The sequence below is a fragment of the Nelusetta ayraudi genome, unplaced genomic scaffold (assembly GCF_046127955.1).
Source record: "Nelusetta ayraudi isolate G7.1 ecotype Tasmania unplaced genomic scaffold, CSIRO-AGI_Nayr_v1 ptg000099l, whole genome shotgun sequence".
In the NCBI taxonomy this organism is placed as follows: Eukaryota; Metazoa; Chordata; class Actinopteri; order Tetraodontiformes; family Monacanthidae; genus Nelusetta; species Nelusetta ayraudi.
This window is the reverse complement of record NW_027466149.1, coordinates 75001-90000: the sequence shown is the minus strand read 5'-3', so window position 1 is coordinate 90000 and position 15000 is coordinate 75001. Positions and strand designations below refer to the sequence as shown.

The 15000-nt window shown below is 51.0% G+C and overlaps 1 protein-coding gene across 1 annotated transcript in view; it reads right to left on the bottom strand.

Moving 5' to 3' along the window:
* Window positions 1–15000, bottom strand: part of rbm20 (RNA binding motif protein 20) — a 32784-nt gene that overhangs the window by 15693 nt on the left and 2091 nt on the right. The gene's annotated exons all lie outside the window — the stretch shown is intronic.

Genomic DNA, 15000 nt, shown 5'->3' with positions numbered 1-15000 from the left:
AATCACTGCTGAATCACTCTGCTGAATCACTCTGCTGGATCACTGCTGAATCACTGCAGAATCACTGCTGAATCACTCTGCTGAATCACTGCAGAATCACTCTGCTGAATCACTGCTGGATCACTGCTGAATCACTCTGCTGAATCACTCTGCTGAATCACTGCTGAATCACACTGCTGAATCACTGCTGGATCACTGCTGAATCACTGCTGAATCACTCTGCTGAATCACTGCTGAATCACTGCTGAATCACTCTGCTGAATCACTCTGCTGGATCACTGCTGAATCACTGCAGAATCACTGCTGAATCACTCTGCTGAATCACTGCAGAATCACTCTGCTGAATCACTGCTGGATCACTGCTGAATCACTGCTGAATCACTCTGCTGAATCACTGCAGAATCACTGCTGAATCACTCTGCTGAATCACTGCTGAATCACTCTGCTGGATCACTGCTGAATCACTGCAGAATCACTGCAGAATCACTGCTGAATCACTCTGCTGAATCACTGCAGAATCACTCTGCTGAATCACTGCTGGATCACTGCTGAATCACTGCAGAATCACTGCTGGATCACAGCTGAATCACTCTGCAGAATCACTCTGCTGAATCACTGCTGAATCACTGCAGAATCACTCTGCTGAATCACTGCTGAATCACTGCTGAATCACTCTGCTGAATCACTGCTGAATCACTGCTGAATCACTCTGCTGAATAACTGCTCAATCAGAGTATGTACTCTGTACTGTGAACATGTGTGTGACGCTGTCCCGTCTAAATAAAGAATAAAGTCAAAAAGTAAAACCAAAGTAAAAGAGTGCAGATTCATTTGATAATAACTGGAATTCATATGAAATGAAGCTTTTTCATAATTCACCAAACTCCGAGGCCGTAGTTGAAGTCTTGCTTGTTGTCACAGCTGTTGTTTCTCTTGTGTTGTGTTGTCTTGTGTTGTATTTTGCTGTTGTTGTACAGACGTTCTCTCACATCTGAAAACACGTGTGTGTTTTTTTGTGTGTTTCTTTGTGTGTTTCTTTGCTCAGTTCTCTGTTGCACATCATTTGAAACGTGTTTCTGTGTCATTGTTTCTGGCGGTTTGGATATTAAATCAATTCTCTTCACACCTTTCTGCTGTTGCACAGACATAATGAAAATATACTGAAGAACGTATAAATACAAATATGTATTCTAACAATGAAAAGGTCAAAAAAATCTTTCAATAATTTGATTTACTTCTACAACAAAGAAACAAATTTTCAACACAAATTCAAGTGTGTGTGTGTGTGTGGAGGCCAGTGGAGTGCTTTAGTTTTCAGTGTTGATGCAGCAGTGTGTTTAGAATATATATATATATAATATATATATATAATATATATATGTATATATATATAATATATATACATATATATATATAAATATATGTATATATAAATATATACATACATATATATGTACATATATATATATATATATATATATGTATATATATATATATATATATATATATATATATATATATATATATATATATATATATATATATAATCTGCATGTTTGTAGATACAAGAAGTTCCTTTTGACTTTTGTCTCTTTACTATTTGAACAATTCAACATTTCCAACGACAACTAATAACTGTGACTCGTTGTCACGTGCCGGACTATCAACTCATCATTTTGATTTCAAAATAAAGGTTGAGAATAGTAAAGTCGGCAGCAGGACTAAACTGAATCGTGTTGCGCGGTGAAGGAGTGAAGACAGCAGGAGGGCGGAAGATCTGCAAGCAGTCGCAGTGTGAAACTACACAAGCAAGAAGAGGCTGAAGAGGAAAAGTGAACGAGCCGATGGCTCCGGGTCGCAGCGAGGTCGCAGCGAGGACGCAGTGGCTCGTCGGAGGAAACCATCAACTGGGAGAAAAGTCACAACTCCCGCAGCCGCACCGCCGGCAGAGCAGTCCGGCGTCCGCACTGCACAAACAACACGAAGCAGCAGCAACCGTGGGTGTGAGCTGGAGGAGCGGCAGGCGCTTCAGACACTCACCAGCCCCGGAGCAGCAAGGCCCCCTGCCGACCCCCCGGGACCCACCGGACCCTCCTGGACCCCTCTGGACCTCCGACTCTAGGACCCTGACCACAAGGACCACAGCAGAACCAGGAGAGCGGCGCCGACTACTGCTGCTGCTGCTGCTGCTGCTGCTGCCGCTGCCCCGCCTGGGAGCGGCCCAGCAGACACACGTGTGAGGAGCAGTCACAAGTGGCTGTCGGTGGGTGTGTGTGTGTGTGTGTGTGTGTGTGTGTGTGTGTGTGTGTGTGTGTGTGTGTGTGTGTGTGTGTGTGTGTGTGTGAGGAAGGTATTTCCAGACAAACGCTGACGCGTCCAAAGGAATAAAATGAATGAAAAGCAAAACGCAGGGAGAAATTTCCAGCAACTTCTCTCACATTTAAAAGAGTGAGAAATGATTCGGACAAATTCTCAAACTCCTCCCACAGCAACAGTCAGCAGAGCAAGAAGGCCGAGCAACTGCAGTCTCCACTGGAGCTGCAGTCTGACTGAGAAGAAAGCGTTGCAGTGGTGGACGGAGAAACTTCATCATCTTCATTTAAACTTCCAAAATCAAATTTGAGTTGGAAAAAAAAAACCAACAGCTCAGAGTTTAACTGCAAATATTTTCACATTTCAGAAATTGAATGTGTTTGCAAACACAAGTTTATGATTTATCAGCAAATCATTTGAAACTGAAGCTGAATTCAAAAGGTCAATTTGCCCGCATGTATGCAGAAAATCAATATTAGTTTTTAATTATACGGCAATTGCAGCCTGTTAACATAATAACAATAATAATAATAATGATAATGATAATAGTGATAATAATAATAGTGATAATAATGATAACAATAATGATAACAATAATCATAATAATAATGATAATAGTAATAATGATAATAATAATAATGATAATAATAATAATAATAATAATAATGATAATAATAATAATAATAACAATAATAATAATAATAATAATAATAATAATAATAATAATAATAATGATATTAAAAATAATAATAATAATAACAATAATAATAATAATGATAATAATAATAATAAAGAGTTTGCATGATTTATGCAGTCAGCAGGCTGAACTTCTAAAATAATTATCTACACGTTAGTATCATTGTATTAGTAAATATTAAAAAATAACTCTTACTCATTTACCATTAGAAATATAACCTTGTTCATTTTCAGTGGAAGGTTTTTTTCCGACACTTCATTTTTTACGCTGATCTTTGATCAGTTTGTGGCTTCTGCCGGCAGAGTTGTTGTGCGACGCTGCAGGGTCGCAGTCTTGAATCAAATCATTGATTTTCTCACTGTTGCTCCGCTTTGGAAATTCATTTTCTTTCCAACTTTGTGTTTCATTGAAAAGATTGAAGACGTTTCTGCTGTGGAAGAACAATTGAACAGACAAAGTGTGATTTCATTGAGAGAAGCTTTGTGAGAGGAAACGCTGGCGTTGCTCTGAGTCATGATTCACTTTTAATTGTGTGGATTTGCTTTGTCTTGTTTTTAATCTGAAGAACTCTGTTGACCATCACCACTAGATGGTGCTACACATCGGCGTGAACCCCGCCACCCCCCCCCCTTCCCTCCCCAGAATGACTTTCAGGGACGACTCACTGGACTGGGAAGTCACAGCGCCCCCTGCAGGAGGAACCCGGTGCTGCTGAGCTCCGTGGCCTCCAGCAGAAGCTCAGACTAAAGATGGGCTGGGATCATTTCCTCCAATCAGCTGGCACAGCTGCACACACACACACACACACACACACACACACACACACACACACACACACGCTTTCTTTGTGCTGCTGCAACCCAGGAATTTCCCTGTTGTGGGATAAACAAAGTCTAACTAATCTGAACTGATCCGATCCGATCCAAACCCAGTCAGTGACTGGACTGAGTAAGGAAGAACCCGCCCACTGGACTGTTGGACCAATCAGAGAGCGAGCTGCCACCTGGACCCTGGACACAGAGACCCCGTGGTGCTGCAGCAGAGCGCGGGAGGAAGTCGGGGGTGTTTGGGGAGGGGGGGGGGGGTGGCCCCTCCCCTCCCCCCCACAGTTGGCACCTGGTGACTGGCGGCGCTGGGCGGCTCCTGATTTATGGCGCTGGATGAGTGGAGCGACAGTGCCAGGCCTCGCTATCGCAGAGCCGCTTGTAAAAAACAAGTTGGGGGGGGTGTCAGAACCGCAATTGGTAAAAGGACCTGGAGGAACAATAAAGTGGACTTTGTAAGACAAGCGGAGCAGCGTGTCACTCGACGCTGAGCCACTTTGAGCTCAGCGGGCGCAGCAGACACAAATTAGAGGCTGAGGGAGCAACATGGGAGCCGGGGGGGGGGGGCAGAGAGGGGGGCTTGGGGAGAGAGAGGGGGGTGGGGGGTCCGGTTTCAAACATCAGCGTAAGACCAGGGGGGTCAAAGAGAAACACGGCAGCTGAAGAGGCTCCCAGCAAACTGAGGAGGAGGAGGAGCAGCAGCAGGAGGAGGAGGTGGAGGAGGAGGAAGAGCAGGAGGAGGAAGAGGAGGAGGAGAAGGAAGGGGAGCAGGAGGAGGAGGTGGAGCAGGAGAGGGAGGATGAGGAGGAGGAAGAGGAAGAGGAGGAGGAGGTGGAGCAGGAGAAGGAGGAGGAGGAGGAGAAGGAGGAGGAAGAGGAGCAGGACGAGGAGGTCGAGCAGGAGAGGGAGGATGAGGAGGAGCAGGAGGAAGAGGAAGAGGAGCAAGAGGAGGAGGTGGAGCAGAAGCAGGAGGAGGAGGAAGAGCAGGAGGAGGAGGTGGAGAAGGAAGAGCAGGAGGAGGAGGAAGAGGAACAGGAGAAGGAAGAGCACAAGGAGCAGGAGGAGGAAGAGAAGCAGGAGGAGGAGGTGGAGGAGGAGGAAGAGCAGGAGGAGGAGGTGGAGCAGGAGCAGGAGAAGGAAGAGCACAAGGAGCAGGAGGAGGAGGAAGAGCACAAGGAGGAGAGGAAGAGGAGCAGGAGGAGGAGGAGGAAGAGCACAAGGAGCAGGAGGAGGAGGAAGAGGAGCAGGAGGAGGAGGAGGAGAGGAAGAGCACAAGGAGCAGGAGGAAGAGGAGCAGGAGCAGGAGGATGAGGAGGAGGAGGAGGAGGAAGAGGAGCAGGAGGAGAGGAAGATGAATCATGACATTGAGGTTTATGTCTTTGAAGTATTTCCAGATTATTCAGGTTAATGTGTGCGTCTGCAGGACACATTGTTTGTTTGTTTGTTTGTTTTGTCCTCTTGGTTTCCCAGTGGGAGGAATAAAGTCCCTCTGATCTCATCTGACACCAGCTGATCCCAGACCAGTGCCGTGTCCCCCAACCATCAACACCATGCCTTCAGTTCCTCACTGCTGTGACTGCAGCCAGTGGACTGCAGCCAGTGGACTGCAGCCAGTTCTGGTGCTGACCCGAGCCCAGAGAAGCCAGTGTTGATTTGTGATGCTGCCTGTCACACTGGCCAGTGAGGCTGCAGGAGGCCGTCCAACTGGGAACACTGGGGGCAACATTAGGATCACTGGAAGCACTGGGGGGAGCACTGGCATCACTGGGAACACTGGGAACACTGGGAACACTGGGGGGGGGGGCACTTTGATCACCAGGACCACTGGGACCACTGTGATCACTGGGGGGGGGGGCACTGGGAACACTGGGAACACTGGGATCACTGGGAACACTGGGGGGGACACTGGGATCTAGAAAGACGTGAACAGTCTTAAAGGTTGTACAAGAACGAGGAGGTGCAGTGGGGGGGTTAGAATTCATTTAAATTTTATTGCCACAAATTACTGACAACTACACAACTACGACTCTTGTTATTCCACATTCCAATGACCTCTGTGGTTGGAACCAGTGAGTCTCAGGACCAGCAACAGTCTGCGCGATCTGTGACTGCAACCACTGGATTTAATGGTGTCCCCTTCAAAATAAAAGGCCCAACTTTTTCTCTGGAAATGCATGTATTTGAACCCCCCCCCCCCCCCTTAAATATTCAACAACAAAAAAGGGAAACTGCCCACGAAGCCACGACCCAATCAAGACAGCTCCGCGACCCAAAAGTGGGCCGTGAGCCACCAGTTGAGAAACGCTGATGCAAGAAACACAAAAAGCAGACGTGAATTTTTGTACGTGTGTGAATTTGCATCACGTTGGGGGGGGTTCGAGGAGAGGACGAGGTGTCACATGACCCAGAGAGGAAACCCGAGAGGAGGGGGGGGGGGGGGGGGGTCACTGGAGCTCGCTCGGCCATTCATTCCTCTCTCCCTCTCTCTGCTATGAAGCAGTTATTCATAGCAATAGCAGCAGCAGCAGCAGCAGCAGCAGCGTGTCGACACTTTGCTCCGCCCCCTGCTGCACTGACACTTCCCACCTCCTCAATAATAAAGAGTCTTTATGAGGACGTTCCCGTCATTCCCCACTGACCGGGGGGGCCAATCAGCCGCCAGGGGGGCGGCGCCTGCGAGCTCGGCACCCCTCGCCCTGCCCGGAGAGCGAGGACCGCCGGGACTCCTCCCCCAGCGGTCAGCGGGGGGCAGCAACACAGGAGCTAAATTAGTGCACACAAAGGTGACGTTCAGTGATGACTCCCCACCCCACCCCCCCTCTGCTCACTGCTGTCATCATTCCTTTCTTTCCCTCCATCGTACTGCTCACCCACTCAGCCAACCGCTGAGTCCCGGCCAGACCCACCATGTGACCCACCTGACCGCCGCCCCCTCCAGTAGAATGACAGAGTTACACAGATAGCAGATACACCGATCAACTGTATTGATCTCCAGGAGAAGTTAGCAAAGAACCTCCAAACAGCAGCAGCAGCAGCAGCAGCAGCAGCGCCTCCTGTAGTTTGTTCATCATGTAGTTTCTAAGATGACATTTCAAAACTACACATTCATATATACACACATGTACATGTACATATGCATAAACACACACAAACACGTGCACATGTATATACTGTATGTGTGTGTATACACACACTGCACCACACCACGCATCTTTGAAACTGCACCAGGAACCCAGGAGAACCTGCACCCGGAACCCAGGAGAACCTGCACCAGGAACCCAGGAGAACCTGCACCCGGAACCCAGGAGAACCTGCACCAGGAACCCAGGAGAACCTGCAAGTGTAGTAAAGGGGTTCAGGAAAAGAGAGATCCAGTGCAACCCCCTCTGAGCTGGGTGGTGGGGGGGGTTGGATGGTTGGATGCAGTGAGGAGCACCAGTGAGCAGCGCCAGTGCCGCTGGCTCCGTGCTCTCACTCCTCGGGACGCACTCATTTTTCACACTGGTTGCTCCGTCAAAATTCTAAACGAGCCCGGTAATTGCAGCGGGCCACTGCGTTTGGACCAGCTCCAGGGGAGCATTTAGTCCGGAGCTCTCCACTCCCTGAGGTGCAGCTGATGATCCGGGAGGTTAATGGACTGAAAGCTCTCTGGAGGGGCGGGGAGGTGGGGGGGCGGGGGGGGAGGTGACCTGGTGCTGACAAATCAACTAGGAGACCCTCTGATCTTCTACCAGCAGCCTTCCTGGTTATTTTAGGAGGCCACTTTCACCGCCGTCCTCCTCTGAACCATTGTGATTGAGCTATTTGTAGTTCTTAGTGCAGCTAACACGCTAACATGCTATCATATCAGTCTGCCCGCTGCCCCCCCGTGCTTCTCGTCACTGGCCCAAAGTGTCTCCAGTGTAGATGTACTTCTCTTCACTGGACTCTTTCATCTGGACCATTAGGATGGTATTAAACATCTGGACTGGTCACAGCTGGTCCAGAAGCAGTGGCTTGAAGGCATTAGGATGGTATTAAACTACTGGACAGGTCACAGCTGGTCCAGAAGCAGTGGCTTGAAGGCATTAGGATGGTATTAAACATCTGGACAGGTCACAGCTGGTCCAGAAGCAGTGGCTTGAAGGCATTAGGATGGTATTAAACATCTGGACAGGTCACAGCTGGTCCAGAAGCAGTGGCTTGAAGACATTAGGATGGTATTAAACATCTGGACAGGTCACAGCTGGTCCAGAAGCAGTGGCTTGAAGGCATCATGGATGAGTGAGGAACGCCAGCTGATTCCCTCCAACTGCAGAGGAGTGAGGAACGAGTGGCAGACTCTGCAGCTGCAGGTCAACAGGACTCCTCGGAGGTCTTCCTTCTTCTCCTCGGGTGAGGAACAGCTCAGTCAAACTACCGCAGTTTGTTGCGGGACGCCGCCAAACTACAGTGCGTCTCTGTGGTCGTCCCGGTGAAGGAGGAGGGGCCTCCAGCCAGCAGACCACCCACACGCCGTCCACCTCATCAGTCTTCCTGACAGGAGCGGTGGGCTCATGTTGGACACCAGGAGATCAGGGAGGAAGCAGACACCCGGCGTTCCTCCTCCTCCTCCTTCTCCTCCTCCTCCCTTCATCACCAGGAGATCAGGGAGGAAGCAGACAGCCAGTGTTCCTCCTCCTCCTCCTCCTCCCTTCATCACCAGGAGATCAGGGAGGAAGCAGACACCCGGCGTTCCTCCTCCTCCTCCTCTCCTCCCTTCATCACCAGGAACCCGTGGCACCAAACAACCTTTCAAAGTGTCCGTCCCACTAGACTGTCTGGTGGGGTCCGGTCTTCAGGGTCTCCACCCCACCCCCACCTCCAGGAGGCCACGCCCTATGACCATCGCCACCGCTCCATTTCATCCTGACACCTTTATTTAAATCTCTGTCAGACTCCTGTGGGCCTCCCAGTGGTGCAGCCGCAGTGAGGATCAGTGGCCGTGTTAATGTGTAACTGTAGCTGCACACTTTCCTCAGCACTTAATGCAGCACTTAGGAAATACCCAAGAGATGAACACTGTCCCAAGTTTCACCCCTTGGTAAGACGAGAAGCAGAGCCTCCAGTGAGCCTCCAGTGAGCCTCCAGTGAGCCTCCAGTGGGCCTCCAGTGAGCCTCCAGTGAGCCTCCAGTGAGACTCCAGTGAGCCTCCAGTGGGCCTCCACAGTGAGACTCCAGTGGGCCTCCAGTGGGCCTCCAGTGGGCCTCCAGTGGGCCTCCAGTGAGCCTCCAATGAGCCTCCAGTGGGCCTCCAGTGGGCCTCCAGTGGGCCTCCAGTGAGCCTCCAGTGAGCCTCCAGGGGGCCTCCAGTGAGCCTCCACAGTGAGCCTCCAATGAGCCTCCAGTGAGCCTCCAGTGAGCCTCCAGTGGGCCTTGTTGTGGAAAAGAGCGAAGATGCCGATGCAGGAATACTGGGATAATAAGTAATTTAATGAACAAATAATAAAAAGGGGATCGGAGCTCCGAGGCACAAAACACAGTAAAATGGGAGTGCGAGTGCGAGGAGGAAAGGAGGAAGAAGGTCTCTTATACACTGGACTGGGAGGGGAAGAGATAAGGAAGGGAAGAAGAGGAAAACAAAGCACAGAGAATCAGCACAAGCTGACACATTTACAGCCTCCTCTGGTGGACCACGAGGAGAATGTCTCGAGAAGGTTATACTATGAAATGAACAGATTACACGTGCTACTAGTGATCATATGACACAGAATACAACATAATAAAGAATAACCCAAGAATACATATTTCCCATTACAGCCTCCAGTGAGCCTCCAGTGGGCCTCCAGTGAGCCTCCAGTGGGCCTCCAGTGAGCCTCCAGTGAGCCTCCACAGTGAGACTCCAGTGGGCCTCCAGTGAGGCTCCAGTGAGCCTCCAGTGAGCCTCCAGTGGGCCTCCACAGTGAGACTCCAGTGGGCCTCCAGTGAGCCTCCAGTGGGCCTCCACAGTGAGACTCCAGTGGGCCTCCAGTGAGCCTCCAGTGTCTTTTCTGGAACAGACTTTTAAAATCTCAACACTGAGGTTCATCAAATCTACGTGAATCTCCGAGGAAACATTTTCACACGTGTGTCCCACTCGGGTCAGAGGTCACAGCAGAGTTCCACCCAGCAAGTTGACTCAGGAAGGATGCGAGACTCCTGCCTAAAACCATTATTGGTGTCCAGAGATCCTCTTGAAATAGAAAATAAAAACCCCTGCCAGCAGTATTAGCAACAAGCTGCCCCGGGGCCGCATGGCGCAGGCATTCTCAACTATTAACAACTCCTCATAGTGTCAGCGGCCCACCGCTGCTCACCTGTTCCCCCCGCTGGCAGGAGCAGGGTCATGCAAGCAGGAGCCAACACACAGCAGCAGACTGAGTTGTATGGCCAAGATTGCTGCTGCTGCTGCTGTTGCTGCTGCTGCTGCTGCTGCTGCGCATCATATTAAATTGTAAACTTATATCATTTCACATATTTCACTGTCTTGCCAGTGTCTTGCCAGTGTGCTGCACCATGCTGAGTGAATCCAGTCTCCGAGGCAAACAGAGCTTTGATTGGGTGCGTGATATTCTGACGTATCTGTCGTACTTCTGTCTCTGTCTCTGTGGGCTGGAGCCCTCAGCAGTGGATTCCCTTCATCCACACTGCAGGGCAGTGTACTTTCATATGATTGTGTAACTGTTGGTATCAGTGCCAGAATTTCCAATCCTTTGAATGATGCTGCAGAAAAAGACGTGAAGAGCAAAGATTGTCTGCGTTAGACGATTACACAACCAATGCTAGAGATGAGATAAACTACAAGGATTGTGATCGTACTTATTTCTGATGAGTCACTCAGTCTACAAAAGAGGATTAGGACCAGAAGAAGAAAAAAAAAATTAAAGGAAAAGCAATTTTTATTTTTTTTAATTTTTTTTTACGTTTCCATTTCAAATTCTACGTTGAAAGCGAGAAGGCAGCTGGGTGGACGAGGACAGGCTGGTGAACCGGTGTGGCAGCAGTGAGGTACAGTGAATTGGATTTCACGCACTGTGGTGCTTTCATCATGTGCACTGCAGCAGGATGCCTTTGGGGTGAGAACACATGCTGCAATGCCCCCCCCCCCCCACTGCCCCCCCGGCCTCAGCTGTCGGTGGCGGCAGCCTCAGAGAGCACAGCTCAGCGGCTGCATGGAATTCTTCTCTTCAAGGATGCTGCGCTCATGCCTCGCACTGCACTCGCACAACTCAGTGGTAAAAACTAATACACTAAGGTACCGGGGGGGGGGTCGATGTCTTGCTCTTCCTGAGGTGGCAGCAGTGAGCTTTTCACCAGGATTCAACAGTTACATCACGACTGTGAATCAAACATCACCAGCAGAGCCAAGCGCTGCTGAGAGGATCCGCTAAACAACTGTAAAGAGCCGGAGTTCACTTTGAGGAGTGGGCGGGGCCAGTGGACCATCTGCACACCACTGAGCCGAGCAAACACACTCCAGGAAAGAACAAGTCAATAAAGTTCTAGACAAGCTAGGGCCAAGCTTTGGACTGGTGGGGCCACAGTGGGTTCTACCAGAGGGGGGTAGCGGAGCAGCAGCAGATGGATGCAGTGTTCTGGTGAGCCTCCTCATAGCAGGAGACAATCTGTCCTGGATATGATGGAGGAAACATCTTGCTGGAACGTCACTGGAACATGAAGCAAAGTTGCAACCAAAGCAGTGTCTTTGAAGCCCCACCAGGGTGCCCTTAGAACCACCCAGAACCACCTGGAACCATCCAGAACCATCCAGAACCGCCAGGGTGTTTAGCTCTTAGAACCACCCAGAACCACCCCTGGACCACCAGGGTGTTTAACTCTTAGAACCACCTAGAACCATCCAGAACCACCCAGAACCACCCCTGGACCACCAGGGTGTTTAGCTCTTTATTGAAATGACTGTGGAAACACTGCAGACACGGAGGAGATGCAGCTGTTTGACGACTGACTGACTGACTGACTGACTGACTGACTGACCCTTGACTGACTGACTGACTGACTGACTGACTGACTGACTGTTAACATGACTTCTTCAAGAATCGGAGGGCCACATCAAAATGCTCAACAGGCCGCTTTTGGCCCCCGGACCGTAGGTTGCCCACGCCTGTTCCAGACCTTGTCTCTGGGCTGTCGGTGTCATTGCCACTTGGCCCTGCAGCGGTCGGAGCCGTGGCGGTGCTGTGGATACCGGGCCGATCTTTCAGCGCTCGGGTTACACTTGGATAGTGCGTCACCGCACACATTTACACCTGGTATTTACAAGCGTCTCGCCACCCCGTCGCTCAGCGCCGATTGCACTGCGAAGTGGACTTCAAAGTCGTTGATATTAAGGCACTGCAAGGGGGGGGGGTCACATCCTATCACAGCGAAGCAGACAATCAGGTCTTTACGAGAAAAGCGAAGTGCACGACCCAGGGGAGCGGGGTGGCTCTCGGTGTCTGACGAGGCTTTGCAGTGAACGCAGCTGAATCGCTGTCCAATCTCTGACCTTCCTGGCTGGCCGCTGTCCAAGGTTCTGTGGTCACTGTCACGGTCTGGACACGAGGCCGTGCTTCACGACCCGACGTCGATGGACCACAGTCTCTGCTTCCTTCGTCTTCCTTCGTTTGACTGCGATCCAATCGCAACCACAAACACAACGTTTTACGTTGATGACACCACAGTGTGAGAGCACTCCTGGGGTGTGATTGCTTTTCCAACGCAGAAGAGCGAATAGAGAGTGAAAATGCAGATATCAAAAACACTCCTCCCAACCTTCTCTTGTTTGAAAAGTCCAGCGGCCCCTCTTTGTTTCCCTCGTGGCACCGCTGTTGACCGGTTTCACATGAACAACTCGTTAAATTTAGCCCGCGCTCCCCGCCAGCTCATATACATGTGTTTAGGTAATTAGGACCAGAAGAGCGGCGATGAGAAGCCGATCCAAGGCAGCGGGAGCGTCTTCACAAGTGGGCCGAGGCCCGCTGGAGGCTGCAAGGGAGTCAAACTACAAACCCCCAACACTTAAAACCCCCCCGTGACTCTGACCACACCCACGTCATCCACGTCTTAACTGTCTAGCTTCTCAGACAGCTGGATGAACAAACACTACGTCTACACAAGAGTACTCAGAGTACTCAGAGTACTCTGAGTACTCGAGTACTCTGAGTACTCTGCTGCTGTCCATCAATGAAAATGTAATCCAGTGTAATAGCAGCACTTCCAGCAGCTGTTTTCCTTTCTTAGCTGGGGAATTGTGACAAAGTGAGGATTAACTTTTGGATCCCAGTCGACCCGGGAGAACGCGAGTGCAAATCTTTCTGCTCAACGTCCACATTTCCACTTCCGTCCCAACTCTTTAAAGCCTCCTTAACTCTGCGGCCCTCCGTCTGTTCCTTGCTGTTTGCCCCCCCCCCCCGCACAGTCTGCAAAGCCGACCCCGCCGAGTTCACTCTGGAGATGAGGCCACCGGGAAGAACGGAGCGACGCTGCAGAGGAAGAAGAAGAAGAAGAAGAAGAAGAAGAAGAGCCTCCCCACTGCACAAGTAATCCTGGAAAGAATGCGAGTGTGTTTTGACCCATAGCACGTCTGAATGCAGTGGCGGGCTATCACGTCTCTCACATCTCCGCCTGTCCCACTCCTGCGACTGGATCACTCGACATGTGTCTGTAATCCAAGGATCCAGCAGCACAGGGATCCAGTTTGGGTCTCTGGGCAGAAGAAGAAGGAAGTGCACTGGAGCGGTCTGGTCTTTCTCCAGGAGGCCCAAACTGTGATGTAAGTGATGTGGGTGGGAGTGGAGACACCAGCGAGGTCACCAGCCAGAGACCCCCCCCACCCCACCACCCCACCACCCCCCCCTCCAGGCCTGGTGGTGCCGTGCAACTGTCAGCCAGTTAGGATCCAGATTAGCCACAGTTGGTGCCCCGTGTCAACACAGCAGTGAACACTTGGTGGAGGTGCTGGTGGTGGTGGTGAGGACACAGGAGGTGACAGAAGAGTAGCGGTTTCTGTCACCGTGGATGAAGAGCAGGGGACCTCTCTACTACTGCTGGTATGTTCCTGACACTCTGGCTGATCTGAGGCCCCCCAGCTGAGGTCTTTGTACCCGAGGCCTTGATCCGTTAGCTCGGCCCTGCGGTCACCGAGGAACGTCCTGGTCACCTCTGGTTGAAGTTGAACCCCTACGGCCTCGAGGAGGCTCAACCAGAAACCTCTGCCATCACGCTCACGTCACCAGCGTCACCAGCGCCACCTGGGGACCTGGCATCCACACCACAGCTTACGTTCACTCCTCCGGGTCGTACCGGACCGGTGGGGACAGGGAGCGTCTGGAAGACAGCATTCTGAGGTAGTGATCTACTGCCGAGGGGTCCTAACGTCATGGAAACACAGAGGAACATCCGTGTTGATGTTTGGTCAGCCTGGTTTAGGAGACCCCACCCCCCCAAACCCCAACCCCCAACCCCTGACGTCACTGATGAGGTGTCCAGCTCAGCGCTCAGTCTGAACGGCTCAGTCTGAACGGCTCAGTCTGAACAAATGTTTGCAGATCTCCAGATTAGCTCCTGTTAGCGGCCGTCAGCCGCTCACCCCCCACTGTCACCATGTGGTCGCGGTACCTCCCAGTGTTCCCGCGCCACAAACCACTCGCTTCAGGTGAGTCAGCAGTCCAGACACCGCCACACCTGTCTGTGGTCAGTAAACCGTTCAATAAAACCAGCAGTGCCACGTGGTGCTGGTGACACCCAGACGGTCACATGACCAGTGGCTGCTTGTCTGACACTCTGACGCCGTCCCAAAAACGTAAAAGCGAGGGGACTAAAGCCGTTTGTGTTGTTTCACAGCGGTGGGAAAAGCCTTCACAGTGCAGCGTGTGGGCGGAGCCGCGAGCGACAACCAGCAGCAACTTCAGCTTTCAGCTGGAAACACACGAGTTGGAAGCAGCAGCAACTCTGACTCCGGACTTCTTCTGTGGCCTTTCAGCCTAAAGTGGAGAGCAAGCGGACACATATAGACAAGGTGAAATATGGGCAGCGGACAACTTTCCCTCGTGTCAAGAGCTGTCAAGAGTGATATAGCGCCAGCAGGTGGGCCCCGGCAGTAAGACGAGTCCGGCTAAACAGAAAGGAGGCAACAGGGAAGAATGCTAATGTGAGAAACGATAAGAGGAG